The 25,031-nt window shown below is 37.9% G+C and overlaps 1 non-coding gene across 1 annotated transcript; it reads left to right on the forward strand.

Annotated features, from left to right (window-relative positions):
• The first annotated feature begins 10,210 nt into the window (after positions 1–10,210).
• On the forward strand, positions 10,211–10,317 carry LOC137965236 (small nucleolar RNA R71). The gene has a single exon (XR_011116035.1). It is a non-coding gene; the product is annotated as a small nucleolar RNA R71 (small nucleolar RNA).
• The last annotated feature ends 14,714 nt before the right edge of the window (positions 10,318–25,031 follow it).

A 25,031-nucleotide genomic window follows, 5' to 3' on the forward strand; every position in this document is an offset into this window, starting at 1 on the left:
CCGTCAGGTTTGCGTCCAAATCATGGAGGAATCTGGTTATTGTCTGAACAAGCACTTCGTCCGTGCCTGCTTGCCTTGATGGAGCAGCGCTGTTGGTTCCCCTCGAGCTCTGGTAGGAACGAAAACAAACGTACGTAAGGCTTGAAGGATTTTATTATATGATAATGATAAATTGAGTTCGTTTTCAAGCTGGAAGAGATATGGAAAATGGTTTATGCACACTGGAAAATAGCTTCTCTGATTGCTGAAGAAACCAGAAAAGCAAAACAATGGCACGAAAAAGAACAAAATTTCGATATCTGTCGGAGAAGAAACCATGCACATATTATGACGTGCATGGATATGCAGAAGATACCCTTCGCCGTTTTGGTGGTCTGGTTCTGGCATCCACCATTTCGATCAGCTCATCAAACCGGAAAGGAAAACATAAACAATCTAATCAGTCCCTCTTGAATAATTCAGTTTTGGTTTCTTCTTCAAGCCGATGCAAGACAACAGGAAGAGTAGCTACTGGACAAAAATAATTTTCTTTGACCAATCTCCAAAACGAGGAACCGTTTCGTACGTCGGTGAATACTCATATAAATAATTCAGAAAGAGATCATAAAGAATACAGAACTCATTTTCAGGCATCTGTTTACCTGTTTCACAATCTCCTCGTACTTTCTGAAACACTGGTACTGCCTCTCATCGTCGTCTTCCCGGGACATGTTATCAATGAGAAGAAGCGGCTGCTCGAACTTATCTATATGATTCCAGATTTCACTCTCTTCAAAAACTAGTCTTTCTTCCCCAGAGGCAAGTCAGGCCGGTTTCCGCTCGTAGAAAGGTTTAAAGACATGAATTTGGCATGAGAAGAGAGGACGCTTTTAAGAAATGGCGCGAACAAAGTGGAGAGGAAGCTTTGGCTTGAATGAGATCCATCATCCAAGTCGTCCGTTACTGCAACAACCTTACAGGGAAAAGGGAAGGAATCCGTTATTCTGCTGCCATGAACGAGGCCCGCGTGAAGGTGAATGAATGTTAATTGTCAAACCCTAAAACACTGAAAGCAGAACGGTTTTTTAATGGCTTACACAATAACTGTAGGATTCGAGGGGAGACCAATGGGAAGGGAGAATTTATCCGACAAAAAGGAATGGCAATATTCCCCAGTTATAATTACCCAATTCAAGCATACATTGCACTTCTATTTTGGAATCCAAAGAAATGGAAGTCACAGTCTAGTATGTGGATACATCACAAAGAAAACTCCACCAAAACTGATTTGCCTCTTTTCAAACATAACTTTGAAGCTACATCCTTCCAAATAATCATGCTTTCACTATTGGCTGCTTATCACCATTGGATCTCATTATGTTCACCCTTCATTATTCTCCCTTATCTCTCCTCAATCACTCTTGGAGTCTTCCTCTGCCTCTGAAATATGATTCAGTTTTCATACCAGATTTTGCCATTTTCTTGCGTCAATCTACATAGATATGTGTTTTATTCTCTCTCTTCTTCATTTCTCTCGGAGTTCCTTACCTTCCTCTATTTGCAAATGCATTTCCCAACATAGACCTTGTTACATTTATGTCGACAGAGTCATCATATGTAGTCCGCATTGCCTTAGAACTTAGAACATTCCTTTGGTGAACATGGAACTAAGATTCTCCAATTAAACAAGTTCAATTTTTTTAGTTTGGATGGGCAGGTCAATCATAAAAAATTACCCATTCAAGCCCATAGCATAAACTACTCTAATTTGTACCCATTCTGATCCGCGTAGAAAAAGATTGCAAGTGAATTTTGAAGTTACCAAATTTAGTTTGTAACAACCACACATGTAAAAAAATATTACTTAATGATGTGAAATTTAATTACATCGGCTTTTATACCTCGCAAGCGTACGAATCGTTCATGTAATCTAGCGGGAAGCGAGGGTCATATCCACAGGGAGAACTGAATTTTGTGTATTCTTCAGTCAACTAACCTAACCAAATATGATGAATCAATCTGAACTAAACATTAATTATATGATAAATTATCAAGCAATCATCTGATTAATTACTTGCACAACAGAAAACGTCAACTCTGGATTTTATCGTGATACGTGCCTCTCTCGAGTTCCACGTAACCACGAATCCAGATTCTCAATCCTTGCGTCTAGCCCCTCTCGCGTGCCTAGAGTTAATGACAGAGATCTGATTACAATAGAATGTAGAGAATCAATTTCTTATTATGATGATGCTAAAATTATCAACTCTGGATTTTACCGTGATTCGTGCCTCTCTCGAGCGCCACGTAACCACGAATCCGATTTCTCAATCCTTGTGTCTATCCCCTCTTGGGCACATAGAGTGAAAGACAGAAATCGGATTAAAATACTAAAATCTAACATAGATTACAATCCTACCCTAATTATCTAATTTAATCAAATATCCAAAAAATAAATATTCGATAAACATTAATTCTCAAATCAAATTTAATAAACATTCAAAACCTAAGTTCAAACTATAACAAAATTAAATTCCAAAATGACGGATTACTCCCCTTCTCCTTCCTCTCACTCGGGCAGCAGACTCGTTCTCATGGGTGCTGCAATTTCCCAAAATTGATGGCTTTGGGTAGCAAGAGCGAGTGGCTGGAGGTAGAGACAACGCTGGCGAAGAAGGATAGAAACCCACGGACGGAGGTGACGATCGGTAAAGAACGGAATGGAGCTGAAGTCCTCTAACCGGCTCTCTCGAGTCTCGGTCGAAGTCAGAATCGCTCCGAAAATGGTCAAAAATAGGTAATCGACGTCGGAGGATGGTCGGAATGCGGAATTGGCACCGGAGGAGCCCTCTCGGGTCACCTCTCGGCCTGGCGAGCAGAAACTGGAACTGTCGAAATCGCCGCGACGGAGACTCTCTCGAGCTCTCCTCGGGTCTGTTCTCGGTTGCCGGACAACGGTGGATGACGGTGGCACGGCGAACGACAGTTGCAAAATCCTCTCGGGTCTTCCCCTGTTTCAGTCGACGGTCGCTCACTTTTCAATATGATTTGCCCTAAAAAATCACCTCACTTTCCCTAATGGCATTTTGGTAAATATCTCCTTCTCCACCAAAATTCTCCTGATATTCCATAATTGAATCCATAAAAATCATTTCAGGACGAAATAAACCCTAAAAGCAATGAAATATAATTCAGGAGAGAAAAATATGCAATATAGACAGTGATTAATGCCAAATTCAATAAATGCACGTTTCTTTTGAAAACCGATAAATAACCACCTATAACACAATTATAAGGGTTACTATTATAATTAACCTAGTTCTCATGTCAGAATATGGCATCTATCACACCCCCAAACCTAAATCTTTGCTAGTCCCTAACAAAACAACAATAGGACCAAAATTAAGCTTAGGAAAACAAAATGCCACTTTCGTAGGGAACACGATTGCATTTAGCGCATGCAACAAGCCGTTAAACCCTACTTTACAGTAGTGGACGAGTTGTGTCTCGTGATGATTTGCATAGAATTTACCCACAAATTTCATCTAAATCAATAATATAAAAAGAAAAGTGAAAAAAATTTACTCCTCATTAGCATATGACTAACACTTAGTATCGTAAAATATCTGAAAATCAATTGAAACCCTACTCAATTTGAAAACCTGTGTAAAATATAGCACATTATCAATCCAAATACACTCATTGTTACTCCACCTGAACCAATGTGACCCATAAGTAATTACTTCAACAGAACAAAGAGGCAACAAATAACAATAAAATCCTGGTCACATCTGAGTTAAGAGAAAATAGTAGAGTACGCCTGTTGTCTGACAATCTCACAAAAGAAGTATACCAATTTCAATCTTGACCTGCAACTTCTTTCAACTTACAATTCATCATCAAAGTTAAGGAAACTCATTGCTTCCAGATTTAAACCCATTTTACGCTATTACCAGTGCATTTTTGTTATTACCAGCGTAATTTTTGTTTTACTGAATACTTTTGGTATTACCACCATTTTGTATTCGTCTTCACTACACATGCACTTATTTTTAAGTAACCGACTGTTCCAGTACATGTCCCTGGGTTAGCCCAGGCTGTTTCTGAAGTTATTTGTCTTTTGCAAGCAAGAGCATTTCCATTTGCATTCATACATTACAACAAGGAATTTCACTGAGATATAAAAAGGAATGAGTTCAAACAGGCATACAAGATTATTCAGACTAACATAGATCAACACTAGATTTACATGTTCTCTTTTGCAACTAAGTTCCAAGTCTAATGCAATGGTAAGTTATCCCACTGAATTCCCATGGATCACAATAATTGATATCAGATTTCTAATAGGCATATTCTACACAGTTTTACGAAAATTTTTGAAACACATTTGAGCAACTTATTTTAACTCTACTAAAGTTAACCACATACTAAGAGGAGTAATTTGAAAACCACGAACAAAAATCAAAAGAAAATAATTGCTAAGACATAAAAGAGTCATTCCCCTCCCCCTCCCCCACAAACCTAAACCTGACATTGTCCTCAATGGGGAAAAGTTAAAACACCAGAACGACTACAAAAAGAAATAACATCTAAAGAATCATAAAACTCATGGAAACCACATGCTCCATTGCCACACAAGAAGTAAAGCAAAGCCAAAACAGTGCAAGAAAAAGAGATATCTGCAAACACCCCAAAACCTAGAGCATGACACATCATCAAACAAACCAACTAACAATCACTAAAATATCTGATTTACTAGATGATTTATTGTTGGCCTTAATGTCGGTTCTGGTGCCAGTCTTCTTGTCTAGAAGCTACTACTCCAATTGACTCACAACCTAGCTAGTTATACTCCAGCAGAGTAAGGGTTAAGCTCCCTCAGGGCTCCTAAACCATAGGTGGGACCATATGTGTTTTTCATCAACAATAATACCGAAGAGTCAATAAAGACCCCCAGGAATGATACATAGTTTCCCTCGAAGAAGGTTTACTCGTATCAGCCGTACCCGTAGGTAATCATCTGTAGATGAAACCGCTATCCCACATCACACTTTGAAGAAATCTCCGTGTGACTGGCCACTGAAGGCAGCAGGAATCACGCGCTGAACACAAGTCCTTAAGTTACTCACCATAAGGTTTTCATTCAATACTTAAAAATCGAACTGGTCAATCCCAGAACGGTTGTTTGAGTACAGACCTCTCAAACTAGGGACCAAAAGTCTGGTCATCGACGACCGGAACCATTTATGCTCTCAGTCGGCAAGAGAGTACCCCGAGTCCATGACGGGGCCATCATCGCCGGGGGACCTCCAATCAATCAAGACCAGAGTACACCAAAGGTTATCTCAAATAAGAATGAATAAACCAAAAATAAAAACTGTAATGTACAAAGGGATAGATACGTGGGGATTGCCCACAATGTGCTAAGTTTATATTCGTAAGCAAGACTCTAACGCAGTCAAGATGAAATGGCAGGTTCCTCCAAGAAAATTACCATCACCTCCTCCGGTGTGGGGACATTCTCAAGATACGGTTTGAGCCTCTGACCTTTAACTTTCAAGACCGACCCGTCTCCGTGATTGCGGATCTCAACAGCGCCATGAGGAAACACCTATGTAACTTCAAATGGATCAAACCACCTAGATCTTAGCTTCCCTGGAAACAAATGCAATCGTGAGTTATAAAGTAAAACATTTTGCCCAACAGTAAAAGACTTGCGAAAAATAGATTTATCATGTAAAAAATTTGTTCACTCCTTATACAATTTGGCATTCTCATAAGCATCATGACATATCTCCTCCAATTCATTCAATTGCAATTTTCTCTCCTCACCCGCTTGAGTCAAATCAAAATTCAAAACCTTAATGGCCCAATAAGCTCTATGCTCAGGCTCAACAGGTAGATGACATGCTTTGCCGAACACTAGGCGAAATGGAGACATCCCAATAGGAGTCTTATAAGCGGTTCAATAGGCCCATAAAGCATCGCCCAATCGAGTGGACCAATCTTTCCTATCAAAGTTAACCGACTTCTCCAAAATCCGTTTAATCTCCCTATTAGAGATTTCCACTTAACAACAAGTTTGCGGTTGGTAAGGAGTGGACACCCGATGAGTGATGGAGTATTTCTTCAATAAGGTCTCAAATGCTCTGTTACAAAAATGAGATTCCCCATCACTGATGATCGCTCTCGGGGTACCAAACCGATTAAAGATATTTTCTTTTAAAAACTTTACCACCACTTTGTGATCATTTGTCTTACATGCAATAGCTTCAATCCATCTAGAGACATATTCAACAGCAACAGGGATGTATTGATAGCCGAACGAGACAGGAAAAGGACCCATGAAATCAATACCCCACACATCAAACAATTCAACAATAAGAATGGGGTTAAGAGGCATCATGTTCTTCCTTGACAAACAACCAGTCCGTTGGTATCTATCACACACACGAAAAAACTCATGGGCATCTCTAAATAATGAAGGCCAATAGAAACCACATTGCAAGACTTTAGCCGCGGTCTTTCTAGTACCAAAATGTCCACCACATGCGTGGGAATGACAAAATTCAAGAATGTTGGAAAAGTCTTGCTCAGGTACACAACGCCTAATGACTTGGTCAGGACACACCTTGAACAAATAAGGGTCATCCCAAAAAAATGTTTGACTTGGGAAAAGAATTTCAACCGATCTTGTTTACTCCAATAATCAGGAATCATATGAGTTACAAGATAGATGACTATGTCAGCAAACCAAGGCAACTGGGATACTTGGAGAAGTTGTTCATCAGGGAAGGAATCATTTAAAGGAAGGAATCCTTCCTAAGGTGCTACACAGATCCTAGATAGATGATCAGCAACAACATTCTCACAACCCTTCTTATCTCGAATCTCAAGGTCAAATTCTTGCAATTGCAAGATCCATCTAATCAAGCGAGGTTTAGTGTCCTTGATGGATAATAAGTACTTCAAAGCAGAATGATCAGTGAACACTATAACCTTTGACCCTAACAGATATGATCTAAATTTGTTCAAGGCAAACACAACAGCTAGCAACTCCTTCTCAGCGGTAGTGTAATTCAATTGAACATCATGAAGAGTGCGGCTAGCATACTGAATGACACAGGGAATTTTAGCCGTCTTTTGCCCCAAAACAACCCCCAATGCATAATCAGAGGCATCACACATCAACTCAAAAGGCAAAGACCAAGTAGGGGGTTGGACAATGGGTGCAGTGGACAAACATTTCTTCAGTGTCTCAAAAGCATGAATACAGGCATCATCAAAGGCAAAAGCAACATCTTGAGCAAGCAAATTCGTCAAAGGACGAGAAATTTTGCTAAAGTCCTTAATGAACCGCCTATAGAACCCAGCATGGCCAAGGAAAGAATGCACCCCCTTCACAGAAGTAGGTGGTGGCAGATTGGTAATTAGGTCAACCTTGGCTTTGTCCACTTCTACACCCCGCTCAGACACTACATGTCCTAAAACAATTCCTTCTTTTACTATGAAGTGGCATTTCTCCCAATTCAAGACTAAATTGGAATTAATGCAACGGGACAATACAAGTGAAAGATTGTGCAGACATGTATCAAAACTAGAGACAAACATAGAAAAGTTATCCATAAAGACCTCTAAAAAGTCACCAATCATGTCAGAAAAGATACTCATCATGCACCATTGGAAAGTGGCGGGCGCATTGCATAAACCAAAAGGCATGCGTATGTAAGCATAGGTGCCAAACGGACATGTGAATGTGGTCTTTTCCTGGTCTTCTGGAGCAATGGGAATTTGATTGTAGCCGGAGTATCCATCTAAGAAGCAATAAAAATTGTGGCCGGCCAATCACTCTAGCACCTGATCAATGAAAGGTAGTGGGAAGTGATCTTTCCTAGTGGCGGAATTAAGTTTTCTATAGTCAATGCAGACACGCCACTTGGTGGTAGATCTTGTGGGAATCAATTCACCACTCTCATTTTTCATTATCGTTATCCCCCCTTTCTTAGGGACAACTTGAATTGGACTCACCCAGGTGCTATCGAAAATAGGGTAAATGATTCCTGTCACAAGCAACCTGATGACTTCTTCTCTCACAACCTCCAACATATGGGGATTTAACCTACGATGCATCTCACATGAGGCTTTAGTCCCCTCCTCCAAATGAATACGATGCATGCATATGGAGGGGCTAATCCCTTTTAAGGCATCAAAAGTCCACCCCAATGCCTCTCTGTGTGCTTGTAAAACTTCAGTCAAATGTTCCTCCTACTCAGTACTCTTTGAATCAGAGGAAATAATGACTGGCAAAGAGTTCATGGGCCCCAAGAACGCATACTTCAACGTGGGAGGAAGTGGCTTAAGATCTAGCTTGGAAGTTTAAAGAGGTTTGTCCAAGTCAAGATGAAGATCCTGTGGATGATCAGTTGTGACAACCTCATAAGCTTCCTCCAACAGAGGTACAGAACTGAGTAAAGAGCCAACCTCTCGGAAATATGTTTCCTCATCAAAATAGTCCATGTCTAAAGATGTTATGCAAGACTCAAAAGATTCAAGAGTGTATTCGTCATCAAGCATAACAGTCTCTATCTTAAATGCAGGACTCAGATCATCAGACTCAAGTGGGTGGTGCCCGGCATTAAACACATTCAATGAGACCTTAAACTTTCCAAAAGACAACTCCAACTCACCACTTTTATAATGAATGATAGCATTAGATGTGGCTAAGAAGGGACGACCTAGGATGACAGGAATTTGGTTGGTCACATTGACTACTAGTTCTATATCAAGGACAATGAAATCAACCGGGAACAGAAATTTGTCCACTTTTATCAAAACATCTTCAACTATTCCTCGTGGTATCTTGACAGAACGGTCAACTAGTTGAAGTGTGATGGGAGTAGGCTTCAATTCCCCCAAACCTAATTGCTGGTACACAAAGAAAGGAAGCAAATTCACACTTGCCCCTAAGTCAAGAAGAGCTCTTTGGATGGTATGTTCACCATTGACACATGAAATTGTGGGACATCCAGGATCTTTAACTTTAGGAGGAGTGTTGTGCTTCAGAATTGAGCTTATATTCTCAGTAAGAAAGATCTTTTTGTTAACATGTTGTTTTCTCTTTTGTGCACAAAGGTCTTTCAAAAATCAGGCATAGGCAGGGACTTGCCTAATAGCATCAAGAAGTGGAATGTTAATGTGAACCTTACTAAACAGTTCCAACGTTTCATGCATGCTATCTCCTTTCCTAGGTGGGCCCGATAACCTCTACAGATAAGGAGCTGGTGGGACTTGGTTAGGGACTTGGTTAGGGATCTACTTGGCTGTTGGTGGAGAACTTGGAGGTTCTTCACTCAATGATGTGTCCCCATTGTCATCCTTTGACTCCTTAGACTTAGTGGTTCCTACCCCATTGTTCAACTCACGACCACTCCTAAGGGTGGTTATGGCTTTGGCTTGCTCGTGGTGGGGATTGGAACTCGACCCACTCTCATGTGTGCTTCTGGGGTTAAGAATGGGTTGACTCGGGAGTCTATTTTGTGCTTGTTCACTCATGTGGCTTGCCAACTGACTCACTTGCTTTTCCAGTTTAGTAATGGAGGACTGTGTATTCTGCATGAATAATTGAAGTGTATCATCAAGTGAAGGTTTTTGTGGAATCAATAGTTGTTGAGTGAAGTGTGGGCGCGGAGCTTGGGGTTGAGTAAACCCTGGAGGACCCCCAACCTGTGGGCCCTTGGACCATGAGAAATTTGGGTGTCTAGCCCAACCCGGATTATATGTTTCCAAAAAAGGATCGTTTTGGTTTGGTCTATGAAAATTCTGGACTGCATTCAAGTCCTCAATGAGCTCTGGGTAGGATGAACTAGATGGACACATTTGTGTGGGATGAGATGAAACAGAGCATATGGCACAGACAGTAGATGGGTTAGGAGCAGGTGAACTCCTGGACACCATAAGGGCATCAATTTTTCTAGTGAACCCCTCAATCTTGGCCATGAGCATGGGTGTTTCACTAACCTCGTAGAGACCCCCTCTTTTGGCTTCATGGGATCTCCTATCAACATTAAATGACGAACCCCATTGCTGAGATTGATCACTCAACGTTTCAAAGAAGTCCCATGCCTCGCTAGCACTCTTACCCATCAAACTCCCACCACTCGTTGCATCTACCATGGATCTAACCTGGGGTGTAAGACCTTGATAAAAGTATTGCACTAAATGCCATTTCTCAAACCCATGATGCGGACACCTACGGATCAAATCCTTCTATTTCTCCCAAGCCTCATAAAAGTGTTCACCCTCCTACTGCATAAAGTTGGAGATTTCTCTCCTGAGAGCTGTAGTTCTCTGAATGGGAAAGTACTTGGACAAAAAATTTGTGACTAATGTGTCCCATGAAGTAATGTTGCCCACCTCCAAGGAATTAAGCCAAGACTTGGCCTTATCCTTAAGTGAAAATGTAAAAAGTCTTAACCGAATAGACTCATCTAAGAAATTCTGGAATTTGAAAGTCACACAGATATCTAAAAATTCCTTGATGTGGTAATAAGGGTCCTCCTTCTCCAACCCATAGAATGTAGGGAGGAGTTGGATCACACCCGGTTTCAACTCATAACTGGCGGCAGTAGTCGGTGTCAATATAATGCAAGAAGGTGATGTGAAGTGGGATGTGATAGAATAATCCCTCAGGGTTCTACGGTCACCTGCTGCAGGTAACTGTAATGGTTCACCCTGATTGGCCATGGTAGCTCCTAACTTGACTTCGGGTGTTTTCCTATAAATATGTTCTACCTCTTCAACAAATGGAGCTAATAGTTCACCTAGGGAGCAGCGCCCATGCATAAAAACACAAAAAAGAAACAAAACTAACTATCAAATTAAGCTAACAAACTCACTACTGAAAATACGAACTAACTAGAAGAAATAAAAATAACTCCATACAAAATCACCAAGACAAAATTATGAAAGCAAAAAATAAAATAAAATAAAATAAAAATAAATCTAACCTAAGACCATGGAGAACAAAGAAATACACTTAATACGTGTCGCCCCGGCAATGGCGCCAAATACTTGATGCGAAATTTAATTACATCGGCTTTTATACCTCGCGAGCGTACAAATCGTTCATGTAATCTAGCGGGAAGCGAGGGTCATATCCACAGGGAGAACTGAATTTTGTATATTCTTCAGTCAACTAACCTAACCAAATATGATTAATTAATTTGAACTAAACACTAATTATATCCTAAATTATCAAGCAATCATCTGATTAACTACTTGCACAACAGGAAACGTCAACTCTAGATTTTACCGTGATACGTGCCTCTTGATCGCCACGTAACCATGAATCCGGATTCTCAATCCTTACGTCCAGCCCCTCTCGGGCGCCTAGAGTTAATGACAGAGATTGGATTGCAATAGAATGCAGAGAATCAATTTCCTATTATGATGATGCTAAAATTATCAACTCTGGATTTTACTGTGATTCATGCCTCTCTCGAGCGCCACGTAACCACGAATCCGATTTCTCAATCCTTGTGTCTATCCCCTCTCGGGCACATAGAGTGAAAGACAGAAATTGGATTAAAATACCAAAATCCAACCTAGATTACAATCCTACCCTAATTATCTAGTTTAATCAAATATCTGGAAAACAAATATTCGATAAACATTAATTCTCAAATCAAATTTAATAAACATTCAAAACCTAAGTTCAAACTATAGGAAAATTAAATTCCAAAATGACGGATAACTCCCCTTCTTCTTCCTCTCGTTCGGGCAGCAGACTCGTTCTCACGGGTGCTGCAATTTTCCGAAATTGATGGCTTCGGGTAGCAAGAGCGAGTGGCCGGAAGTAGAGACGATGCCGGTGAAGAAGGATAGAAACCCACGGACGGAGGTGACGATCGACGAAGAACGGAACGGAGCTAAAGTCCTCTAACCGACTCTCTCGAGTCTCTGTCGGAGTCAGAATAGTTCCAGAAATGGTTGAAAATAGGTAATCGACGCCGGAGGAAGGTCGGAATGCGGAATTGGCACCGGAGGAGCCCTCTCGGGTCACCTCTCGACCTGGCGAGCAGAAATTGGCACTGTCGAACTCGCCGCGACGGAGACTCTCTCGAGCTCTCCTCGGGTCTATTCTCGGTTGCCGGACGGCAGTGGACGACGGTGGCGCTGCGAACGACAGTTGCAAAATCCTCTTGGGTCTTCCCCTGTTTCGATCGACGGTCGCTCGCTTTTCAATATGATTTGCCCTAAAAAATCACCTCCCTTTCCCTAATGGCATTTTGGTAAATATCTCCTTCGCCACCAAAATTTTCCTGAAATTCCATAATTGAATCCATAAAAATCATTTCAGGACGAAATAAACCCTAAAAGCAATGAAATATAATTCAGGAGAGAAAAATATGCAATATAAATAGAAATTAATGCCAAATTCAATAAATGCACGTTTCATTTGAAAACCGATAAATAACCACTTATAACACAATTATAAGGGTTATTCTATTATAATTAACCTAGTTCTCATGTCAGAATATGGCATCTATCACTTAACCCATCCCAATATAATCCACAATAGTGGGTAGATTGATTTCTTGAAACTCTATTGAATTTCTAGAAAAGAGAAATACTGCCCAAACTTGTTGTAATTTGAGTGATATGAGCATCTATTTATAATAGAGAAAACAAGTAAAATTCAAGACTACCCTTACTCAAGTTACACCAAAGTTAAACACTAAAAGATAAGTCCTATAACAATTGAACATAAATAGAAGACTAGCATAACTAAAACACTTTTTAGCTGATTTTTTTTGTGAGAAGTCCTCCTGTGGGGCTCCTATAAGACTCCACGATATTAATTTTGCCTCTGTGAGATTTCTTACAGTGAGAATCATGTAAGACTCTTTCATATTTTCTCTTCAACGTTCCTTCTCAAGCAGGAGTTTATAAATTCAGCTTGCATTCAAAAGAATTTTTGGTCTTTAATCTTAATTGGCTAAAACTTTATCATAGATGTTAAATCTTCATCATTTGTTCTCCCCCTTTCTTGAATATTTTGGTCAAATAAAAATTACCACAACATATGGAATAAAATAGAGATCCACCTTAGACAAAACACAATATGGGAGAAAAAAATCACTCCTAACCCTATGACAAAGCTCCATATACCAGTCAAGACGGTCATAGTCTGAACACACTGCAGAAAATGTCAAACGCAGAAAAGTGACTCAACTTTAGGACACAACAAAGACACTACTCGCTTTCTAAGGGTAGCTCAAACACAAATTACCTCTTGGGTGAAGAATAGAAGACTTGACTCGAGTTAGATGTTGAACACATTCCTATAATTTTTAGGTAGTGGGTCTAGGGACTGCTTTGAAGTGATGAAAACACAAGAAGATAAATTGAAGAAATACTACATAAACAACTTTAACTGAAAGAAGTGACTACGTAACAATCATACTTCCAAACGAATCTAGAATATGTCCTCTTTTTTTTAAAGCTAAGGGAGACTATATCGGTAGAAATTAATAAATTTGACCAAGTATAAATTTTTTGGGGTTACCATAATTTTCCGAGCTAAGCATGCGGAAGATACACAATAATGTAACAAAAACGCAAAACTTGAAAACATAATTGAGCAAGATATTGCATACCTTGAATGAGCACATCATGAAGTGATTAAGTCTGACCAAAACTCTCTGATTGGAAGAGAAATTTGGCTAAACAAACTCGAATTTTAGGAGAAAAGGAAACTCAATTCAAGTTGGAGAGATAAAAGGAGAGAAAAACGGGAAAAAATGAAGGATTTTTAAAGAACCAACCTTTGGTACTTTTGATATCGATATCTCCAAAAATATAGTTCAGAATCACAAATAGTTTGTTGTTCCAAAAATCAGACTCAAATAGCTTTAAATTGATATCTAATTTGACATAAAAGATTTGTTCTTGAATCATTTATGATCTTTTGATTTGTTTCATTCTATAGCTTGACCCTTGCCAACTCCAATGTGAATATCTCCATAAATATAGATCAGATTAACAAGAAATTTTCTACTTTTGAAACTAGACTTCAAAAAATTTCATACAAGTATAACTTTTGTGAATAAAATATACTTATTTTTAGATAAAGAATCTAATAGATTTTGAACACTTTAAACTGGCTGAACTGAGTATTTTTTTCTTCTTTGGCTAGCATGACCGTTGTCTCTTTCAAGATCGATATCTCCCTCTAAAAAACTCAGATTGAGAATTAGTTGGAAAGATAAGAAAATGGACTTATATATCTTTCTTTTGATGTCTCATACTTAATGCTATAAAACCACTTGAAAGTTGAAGTTTTCTATTGATGCTCGAACATCTCTTGCAGTCTAAGCTTTGCAACTACAAATATCGACTTCTCTTTGTAGAAAACTCTGATTGCCAAAAAAATTGCATTGAGAAAAATAATAAAAGATATTCATGTCGAAATATAATTTAATTTACGAAAATTTTAGTATGAAAGTGAAAATTCTAAGGAACAGAGGGTACTGGAAAAGGAAAGAAAAAGGTAAAATACAAACCTAAACTACTAGAGATGATAGAATAGAAAAAGATAAGATTATCTATGTGGGGGGACCAAATCAACTCATAGAACCCACTTTGATACCATATTGAATTTATGAAAAAGAGAAATAATTCACCAACTTATTGTAATTTGAGTACAATGAGTCTTTATTTATAATAGAAGAAAGAAGTAGAATCCAATTACAATTCCACTACCCTTATCCCAGTTAAACCCAAAGTTAAACAGTAAAACATAAGTTGTAGAACAGTTGAACAAATGAATATAAATAGACGACTAACATAACTAAAACACTTTTAACTGAGACTTTACTGTGAGACTCCTGTAAGACTCCACCATATTAATTTTGGCCCTATGAGACTTCTTACTGTGAGAGACATTTAAGATTCCTCCATATCTGCTCTTCAACAAACTCTAGCCCATGAGTCACATATGAATCATGCGGTCCCATGATCCAACAAACCCATTTGAAACCCTAGTTGTGGAGTAGGGATTTTGGTGATTTCTAGACTCTATGAGATGTGCTAGATTTTGAGATTTGTGATGGTAAACTAATTCTGAATTTTTAAAATCTTCTAAAAACAATCCTACAATAAAATCTACCAAAAACAATCCAACAATAAAATCTACCAAAAATAGTTAAAAAAATCATAACTAAAGAAGTCTTGAAAATTCCAAAGGTTGAACTTTCTATCCAATTTGTTCATCGACTTCTTCCTCTTTTTTCTCATAAGAAAGAAAGGCTAGAGGATCAAAGTAGAAGGAGGAAGGAAGAGAGTGCGAAAAGGTAAAGGCAAGAGGAGAGGGGATGCCCTCCCCCACACCCCTTTATGTATTCTTCTGGTTGGAGCTAAATTCCAATATTTTCTTAGTGTGTAATGGATAGGTCATTATTTTAATTATTTTACTAGGGATTTAAATAATTAGATATTAATAATTTAATTTAATTTACTTAAGTGAATAATATATACAACTCAAACCAAATCGATCAATTGAATCGAGTTCAATTGGACCCAATCCCTTGTATGCGTTGGAACCTACAAAGGTACAAAAATGGATCAAACCAGGTTGACCAAGTTGGGTTTACCTATTGGAAAATTAACCTACTTAACTCCTAGGTGGGTACGGTCCAATTGCCACATGGGGACTCCCAATGCACATAACAAAATTGGAGGGGAGAGAAGCTCTACCCCTCTCCCTTTTTTATGTCACCAACAAGGGGAGGGCCTTTGTCCTCCCCTGTGTTGTGTAGAACTTCCTCATGGCATAGAGTAAGGTGGAGCCCCCGTCTACAGACATAGGAGATCAGGAAAGGGGAAGGATTCCACCCCCTTCTCTCTACATCATCACCAATAAAAGAGTCACTCCTACTCTCTCGCATGCCTGATGATACTAAGAGAAGGGACTAGAGTCCCACCCATCTCCCAATCTACTATGTCAATGGGAGGGGTCCCCAATGTCCTCTCCTGCTTGTGGAATTTAAACATAGTGGAGGGGAGGGAGGAGACCCTTCCCTAACCTGTAATGAAGAAGAGGGGAAAGAGTGGAGCTTCACCCCACTTCTTCCTATGACATGGAGGAGAAGATCTCCCCACATACTTCTTCCCCCTCTTGTATTTAATATAAATAATGTTATCTAATGGTCATTACAGATCAACCACCATTTAATCTTGGTTAACCACAGTTCAACCAGATTTGGTCAGCTCACCAAGGTGGCTAGGTGAACAGGTTGGCTTTAATAAAATTGCGAGCAATATTTTAAGCATTGAATAAATTTCATAATTATTTTGATACCTAATTCAAACTATCATATGTTTAATATATTAATTCCTACAAGGATACACCTAGAAGGGATGATTAGGTTTTATTGAATTTTAAAGAGTAATTTGATTTTTTGACTCAATTCAAAAGTAATTCACAGTATTCAATTCAATCAATAAGTAATACACCGATATTTTTATAGTGGTTTAAAATCCTATAATGGATTATTGGTCTATTCCAAAAGACTTTACATCTCGGAGCTAAAACTAACTAAGTAAAAGATAAGTGACATCTACAACAACAGACCTCAATGGTCCAAATATAGCAGTTGCTTGACACTTGAAACTTATGACCAACAACAAGTAGGTACAACCACATAGACCCTTAAAGAGATTTTCAACTCCAGTAACATAAAAAAAATTAGTAACTTTATAATTAAGTTCAAAGCTTCTATTCACGCAGATACAATACCAAGGCATAATAATAAGTACATCAATCCTAGCTAACACAACCACAACAATAGCAACTCAACTTCATCTGACATGAATGATTTCAAAGTATGTTCACAATGAGATTGATAAAACTCAAAATTCAGATTTGCAAAAGTTGTAGGTTGGCTCAAGTTTTAAATCTAGTGTGATATACTCATAAACAAAATAATACTAAACTCAAAATAAGCTTAATCAACTTCAACATGAAAAACACCAAGTACACAATGAATTTCAATATCACAGACTACAGTATTTAGCTTTTTTAAAATACCTCCTTGTTTTGGAACTTCCAAAATAATTGTAAAATCACAAAGCATAGAGGATGTTGAGAGAGCTTTATTTTCCACTATCAAGGCTTTAATAGAATAGGGTGCTAAATCGTTTAAATAACCACAAGAAAATGGTCTAAAAACTAGTCATCTGAGTGTCATTTCTCTCAAAAAAATATACTTTTTTGTTTATCAAAATTTAGTCAAAATGAATGCAATAAATCTCTGGAAAATACTTAAAATCTATGGTTTGAGCCACTAATTATAATGGTTGGTCACTTATTAATCTTCAGGACCTATGATGGTTATTCAAATCTCTATAATTTCATTGGTGGGAGTTTCAAAATGAGTAGGATGAATGGCTAAGGTCCGATCAGATGACCTTAATGAGATTCTCTTCTTCATTTCTTCAACGTGATAGAATGACAAGGCGAATGGATATTTACAATACCTTTTCTTTCGTGGTTTTGATTGGAAAACATATGTTCAATTGGACAACTTTCTTGATAATGACAGGAACAAGCCAGTAGAATGTTTAATCAAATGAACATCAACAAAGACTTTTCTTTTTCTTAATCAGTCGGTTGAGTATCAATAGGTCAGACAACTCTTTGCAGTGTCACTTCTCTTCTTTCTTCATTTATCTAGGCTAATCAGACTCTTGGCCTACAAACTACAACAATGGCTTTTCTCTTTCTAGTTTTCTTGATCAAATGTTGAGTAGTCAACAATGGCTTTATTATTTCCTTGTCATCCTTTCGATTTTTTTGCACAAAATGCTCAAGTGTATGCTTGGCTGATTGGACAGATCATGTGCTAGGCATCTTTCTTGGCATTTTTTGCCAATATTGCTCAATCAAATTTCACAATTAGGTCAATTGAATTTCTGGAGAAGAAAATAATTCCTTGATTGATCTCAATTAAGTATTTTGATCATCTATTTATAAAAGAGAAAACAATTAGAATCAGAATACAATTAAACTACTCATGTCCCAATTACACCAAGAATAAAATACACAATTATAATAAAACTAAATAATAAGTAAAGATAGCTAAAATAACTAACCTTGGATTTGAGACACTCTTGTGAGACTTCCACACATGAGACTCCTATTAGACTCCACCATATTAATTGTCTAACTTTGAGAATTCTTCCTGTGAAAGCCATGTAAAAATCTTCCAAGTAATTTCTCTTTAATACTCTCCCTAAAGCTGGAATTTGTAGCTTCAACTTGCAAAGAAAAAACTTTTGGTCTTTAATCTGGATCTTCAATTTTCTTTCGCTAAATAAGTTCTACACAATGTTCTTCCCTTGGATATTCTAGCCAAATAAAACTTACTACAATATATGAAATAAAATAATTCGTACTTTGTATTTCTACTTTTCCCCCTCAAACTGGTGGTCACTCTTTCTTTTTCAAGAGGCCCAACTTGCCAAAATAAATTTCCATAAAGAAAAATCACTCTTAGAATAAGACGAAACTCCATACACTAGTCTTGATGAAAAAAAGGCTACTCAGTTTCAAAGGCAAACCTAACCCAATTTTAGCACAAAAAAAAAGAGTCTACATAGGGGTGGGTACAGATTGGGTCACCCACAATGAACCTCGACCCCGAAACCTGAACTAGGAAAAAACCTAAAACATCAAGCCCGACCCTACCCAATCACTGTCCCCACAACCCCATCCCTATTCTATCCATGTAAACCCAACTTTATCCCCTAACCGGACCCATGGGGGTGAGATGAAGATATAAAATGGGGTAGGGATGGGGCACCCCCACATACACTAGTATTTATGAAAAAAGGCTACTCAATTTCAAAGACAAACCTAACCCAATTTTAGCACAAAAAAGAAAAGAGTCCACATAGGAGTGGGTACAAATTGGGTCACCCCACCTTGAACCTCGACCCCGAACCCAAAAAAATCTAAAACATCAAACCCGACCATGACCCAATCATTGTCCCTACAACCCCATCCCCATTCTATCCATGTAAACCCAACTTTATCCCTTCCCCCATTTTATATCTTTGTCTCATCCCTATAGGTTGGGTTAGGGGAAACCCATCCCTAACTAGAAAAGTGAAATCCAACAAGTTTCCTGCGCTACCCACCTCCCCCTCCTCCCCAAGGGTTTTCAGGTCAGTCGGGTCAGGTTTCGCATGAAACCTAACCCAATACCCACCGCTAAGTCCACACACTTCATAATAGTATATCAAAATACCACTTGGATATAAAAGAAAAAAAATCAATTTAAGTTGGATGTTGGGCGCACTCTTATTCTTTGCAAATAGTAGGTCTATAGACATTACTCCAAAGTGATGAAAATAAAATATGATAAATGGAAGAAATACTAAAGGAACACAAAGATAGTAGCATGCATACTTCAAACAAAAGGAGGTGATAATGCAACACTCATACTTCTAAAAACGATTCTCTAAATGTAGAAACTTCATATAAAAGAACGCGATAATGCAATAATCTACTTCCAAACCAAGTTTTAAAAATTTGAAGAAAATAAAAAGTGGGTGCTTTCACCAAATCAAGAGAGTGACCATTTAAAAAAAAACAATAGCGTAACTGTAAAGGTAAAACTATAAAATTAACAAACAAGTTGAACCAAGTATAACCTCACAAAAATTTACGGGCGTGGGATAAATTTATTTGAGAAGACAACGCAGAAGATAGGTAAATGTTGTAGACCAGCAAGTCAAAACAAGAAAGGAGACTCTGGGACAAATCATCATGTAATCCTCTGTTGGAAAATTAATAATTTTATTAGGAATGACAATTTGAAAACCAGATTTTACAGGGCCGAACCCATCCTATTTGTCTGAACCACATGAAGTCAACTCGGATCATAACTATTGGTATGAACCCTGTCTATGTCTATGCAATGTCCTATTCCTCTCATACTAGTTTTGAAATTTGAATTAGATTTCTCAGCTTTGAAATCCTTTCTTAAAAGGTTTTCTTCTCCGAGAGTGAATCACATGAAAGTTTCTAGCTCACTCAAATATGAATGATTTGAGAGATGGGAGCTCCTTGACCTGTGATGTCTGGTTTTAGATTTCTCTCATAGAGCATTTGTGTGTCCTTTTGATTTTTGCTTCTTTGTGTTCCTTCTTCTCCGTAACTAACGCAATAACAAGCCTTGATCTAATTTTAAACAACTGGGTCCAGTTGTTGGCAAACTATAGAATTCTCCATGTTTCACTCATGAAATAGGACTGCTCCTCTGGTTTGTCTCAATTGTTTGATCGGGAATGCTCTTGGGTTGCTTGTTGCGTCTCTGCATGTAGTGGTTGAAGCTCCTCCAATCAATAGATGATACTATAATGTGTAGAATATAAGAATGAAGAATAATATTGTTGTGATTATATCAATTGTACACTATTTATAAATGTACACAGAGACTGTAAGTGATTAAAACTCTTAAATTTGAGTCTGTCTCTAATTCAATCACTAGTTATCTTTATCTCTATCATTATATTTATATTTATTATTATCTTTATCTTTATCTCTATCATGCCACCATAAGATGGAGCTCCGAGAGGAGAGTTCAATCATGATCTTTAAAAAGAGGAAGTGTGTTCTCGGAAGTCGTTTGGAGAGAATAGCGACTGAGAAGAGTAGTGGTGGAGAAGAGCAATGGCTGGGAAGAGCAGCTGCACTAGAGGCGGTTGGGGCGGATGGAATCACATCGTCCGAAGGAAGAGCAACGGCACTAGAGGCGGCTGGGGCACACAAAATTGCATCGTCTAGAGGAATAGCAGCGGCACTGAAGGCGGTTGGGGCAAATGGAATTGCATCGTCCGGATGGGAAGAAGAGACTCTATAGCGAGAGAATTTATTTTTTTTACAACAAACTATTTTGCACATGCAAAAATCGCACAAGTGAACTTCACGTGGGAGTTTCCACGTTGTGCGGGATGGGGCGTCAACGAAGGAAAGGGGGGGTGGGGGGCGCCTATAGGCAGTGCTAACTGGCTAGGGGTGGTCGACTATGTGGCCGAAGTGGCGAACGAATGCAACGGCGAGGAGACTGATGACTAGGGGTGGCTTCGAAATGAGCCGGCTCGCGAGCGGCTCAAGTTCGGTTCGGTGCCAGCTCGGTTCGATTCGTTATATCTCAAGCTCGAGATCAGAAATTGGCTTGTTTAGATTAACGAGCCGATCTCAAGTAGAGCCAGGTTTGGCTCGCGAGCCGACTAGTTAATTTAACAAGCGGTGATTCGGGAATCGAGGAGATTTGGAAAAAAATTGGGAATGAGAGTCTCGTCTCTTCCATTCTGTCTTGCCGCCTGCGAAACCCATACTTCTCTGTCATTTCCCATGCCGTTTCAGCATGATTTCCTCGCAAAAATCGTTGTTCATCGGTGGGTATTCATGGAAAATGGGGGATTTTGGCCTTCAATCTCCTCATTCTCCCTCTCCCTCTTCGATTCCTCAATCTTTGTCAAATACTTCGATTTTTTCATCTACGATTTCTTCATCCGAAGTTCTTCCTCGCCAACGAACGAAAGCGACGGTCCGATGGAAGGTAAGATTTTTATTTAATGTTTTATTTATTTTTTGCGTCGCCGACTTAACCCTACAAAATCTCAAACTCTAGCTTCGTTTCAGCAGTGCTCCTTCATTCTTGGAAAGGTTTTGGAGATATCCCCAAATGACGAACACTCTCTGTTTCTGTAAGTGTTGATTTTTTTAAAAAAATTTATCTTCTATACGTTTTCTTCCTCTACGATTTTGGTGTTAGCTTTTTTTTTCATTTTTATCTTTTGTACGTTTTCTTCCTCTGCGATTTCGGTGTTGATTTGAGCAAAACACAGCAATGATCTTTCGATCAATATTTGAATGATTTGATTCTGATGTTGTTCATATTTCGAACCTCAAAGGAATACGCATGATAGGAAATTTCTCTAGCCGAACTCTTCCTATTCCTAAATAGAATATTCAATTTCAATGAACCCGCTCTTACCATAATTATGGATATTACAATGAGGAGCAACCAACCCCTATTTTTTTATTTTTTTTCCCTCTTGACTGTTCAAAGAGGAAGTATTGCTATTTCCCCATTATATTCTGGTCTAATACCATTGTCATTGTGGCCCATAGAACAACCATAATAATTAAATTGTTGTTCATCAAAACAAAACTTTTTTTAAGCATATGGAACTCAACCCAATTATGTTATGTTAGACTAGTAACAAGTCTAGTAAGCATGTATTCACCATACATATCATAACTGAACATTTCGGAATACAGTACAGAATTTTTATTTTTAGACCCAATATTTTGTTGAATGGATACTTTAGATATAGACGGAGTAAATAATCTCTCTTTTTTGCAATCGATTTTTATCCTTCCTCTTCAATTTCTTCATCAAAAGTTTTTCCTCTTCAATTTCTTCATCAAAAGTTCTTCCTCTTCAATTTCTTCATCAGAAGTTCTTCCTCGCTGACGAGACGAAAGCAACAGTCTGAAGGGAGGTAAGATTTTTATTTAATGTTCTATTTTTTTTTTCGCCACCGACCTAACCCTACAAAATCTCTAACTTTCGCTTCGTTTCAATAGTGCTCCTTCATTCTTGGAAAGGATTTTGGTTTCTGTAAGTGTTGATTTTTTTTTCATTTGTATCATTAATTTTTTGGTATTGAGGTTCAATTTCATCAGAATATTAGAAGAGAATGTTGGTGTGCTTATTTCCTTCTCTTCGAAGTTTTTTAATTTATATATAAAAAAAGATCGGTATATTGGACTGGAAACTATTGGGTGCAGGGCTACATGGTTGAAGAGACCCCGTTGCATTGAAAGACAAAGATCGTTCCCGATTGTCACAACGCCACGTAACTTCCTCTAAGAATAGACAAGTTTGATAAAATAAGATTAGGCCTAATAATAGACTCCTTAAAAATAGGGAGAGAAAGAGAGAGAGAGTCATTGAAAAATAGATCATCCAGATATAACAGAATAATGACTACCTCGTATATATATTTTTTTAGAGATATAAGAAAGTTAAAGGTTAGGGGTATTTGGGTAATTTTATAAGAATATTAAAGGTCAGGGGTATTTGGGCAATTTTATTGTAGGATATTGTATTCTGAAGTTGTAGTTAATGTAGAAACCTCCCTAAGGAGGTACATACAAGTTCCTACTTCAGTACTTTTGAATCTTTTGATAATCTTGTTTTGTCTTTTACTATCAATGTCATTAAATTGTTCCCCCTAGAATTGTTAATTTTCATAGGTATTGTTCTCCTTATTGCTAATAAGTATCTTAAATTATGTGTAGGATCTTTGTTGTTTGGATTGTTTTCTTTTCTTTATGTTTTTAATTTGTAATTTTATTTTTTTGTAGAAGTAAGAATGTCAATACCTCCTCAATTGACATCAATAATTAACACTAGTTCTAATGTGGCCATAAATGGTGACTCAACTCCACCAGAGTCACTACCCTCTATCATAAAAGTGGGCCCAGATGAAATTACCATGAATGAGGATGAAGGTGACTCTACCCATACTTCCAAAAAAAAAAAAAAGTCTCATGTGTGGTTAAAATTCAAAGAAGTATCACTTAATGGTACAAAAAAGGCTCAGTGTATTCATTGTAAGATCAATTTGAGTGTTATTAGTAGTGGAGTGACCACACATATGAGTCGACATTTGAAACATTGCCCAAGTAGAAAAGTGGCAATGAGAAAACAAAAAACCTTAAACTTTTAACCAGTGGGAGTGGGGTCTAATGTTGATCAGAGTCCATCTGGACTTCCTTTTATGGATTTTGGAGGAAAATATGATCAAGCTAAAATGAGAGTACTCATTGCTCATTGGATTCTTATGCATGAGCATCCATTCATGATAGTAGAAGAGGAGGGATTTAATTTTGTAATGAATATGGCAAATATGAATTATGAGAAAATATCTCGTAAGGCCATTAAGAAAGAGTGGATGGAGGTGTATGAGACGGAGAAAAAAGAAATTGAAAATTTTGTTAAAAGAGATTAACAAGATTAGTCTTACCACGGATATTTGGAAGTCCCAAAATCAAAAGATTGAATACATGGTTATTATTGGGCATTCTATTGACAGTAATTGGAAGCTACAAAAATGAGTCTTGAGTTTTGTGCATGTTCCTCCTCCTCCTCGTGGCGTTGATATAGCATATGTTATTTACAAGTGTTTGAAATAGTGGGAGATCGAAAACAAAGTTTTTAGTATTTCAGTTGATAATGTTGCATATAATGATGTTTGTATGAGAGTTTTGAAAGAAAATTTTTCAAGGAAAAAAAATTGGTTTGTAATGGAAAGTTGTTTCATATGCATTATTGTGCTCATATTTTGAATTTATTAGTCCAAGATGGTCTTCTTTAGATTAAGGATATCATTAATAATGTGTGTGAGAGCGTCAAATTCATAAATTTGTTTGAGGCTAGACTTCGCACTTTTTCTAAAATTGTACAACAACTAGAACTTGGTGAAAAGAGGTTGGTTATGGATTGTCCAACTCGTTGGAACTCCACTTATGACATGTTGTCTTCTGCATTAAAATTCAAAGATGCATTCTTTAGATTTAAAGTTATAGAACCAACATAAATTGTTTGCCAAGTCTTGATAAATGGGAAAAGGTTGACATGGTGTGTGAGATTCTAGAAGTTTTTAATGCAATTACTAATATAATTTCTGGGAGTCACTACCCTACTTCTAATTTGTACCTTAGTAAGGTATATAGGGCAAAAGAAGTTTTGAATTTTTATTCTACAAATGAAAATGTTTTCATTAGGACAATGGTTAGTAGAATGAAAGAGAAATTTGATAAGTACTGGGGTGAATGCAATTTATTGATGGTTGTTGCTTCAGTTTTGGATCCAAGGGTCAAATTAAGGCTGATCGAAATGTGTTTTCCAGAGATATATTCTAAGGAGGAAGCTACGATGAATATAAATTTAGTTCAATGCACCTTATAT

This window comes from Aristolochia californica, unplaced genomic scaffold, assembly GCF_029961685.1.
Source record: "Aristolochia californica isolate CCGP_79_NKW_82.1479 unplaced genomic scaffold, dmAriCali1.0.hap1 SCAF_1, whole genome shotgun sequence".
In the NCBI taxonomy this organism is placed as follows: domain Eukaryota; kingdom Viridiplantae; phylum Streptophyta; class Magnoliopsida; order Piperales; family Aristolochiaceae; genus Aristolochia; species Aristolochia californica.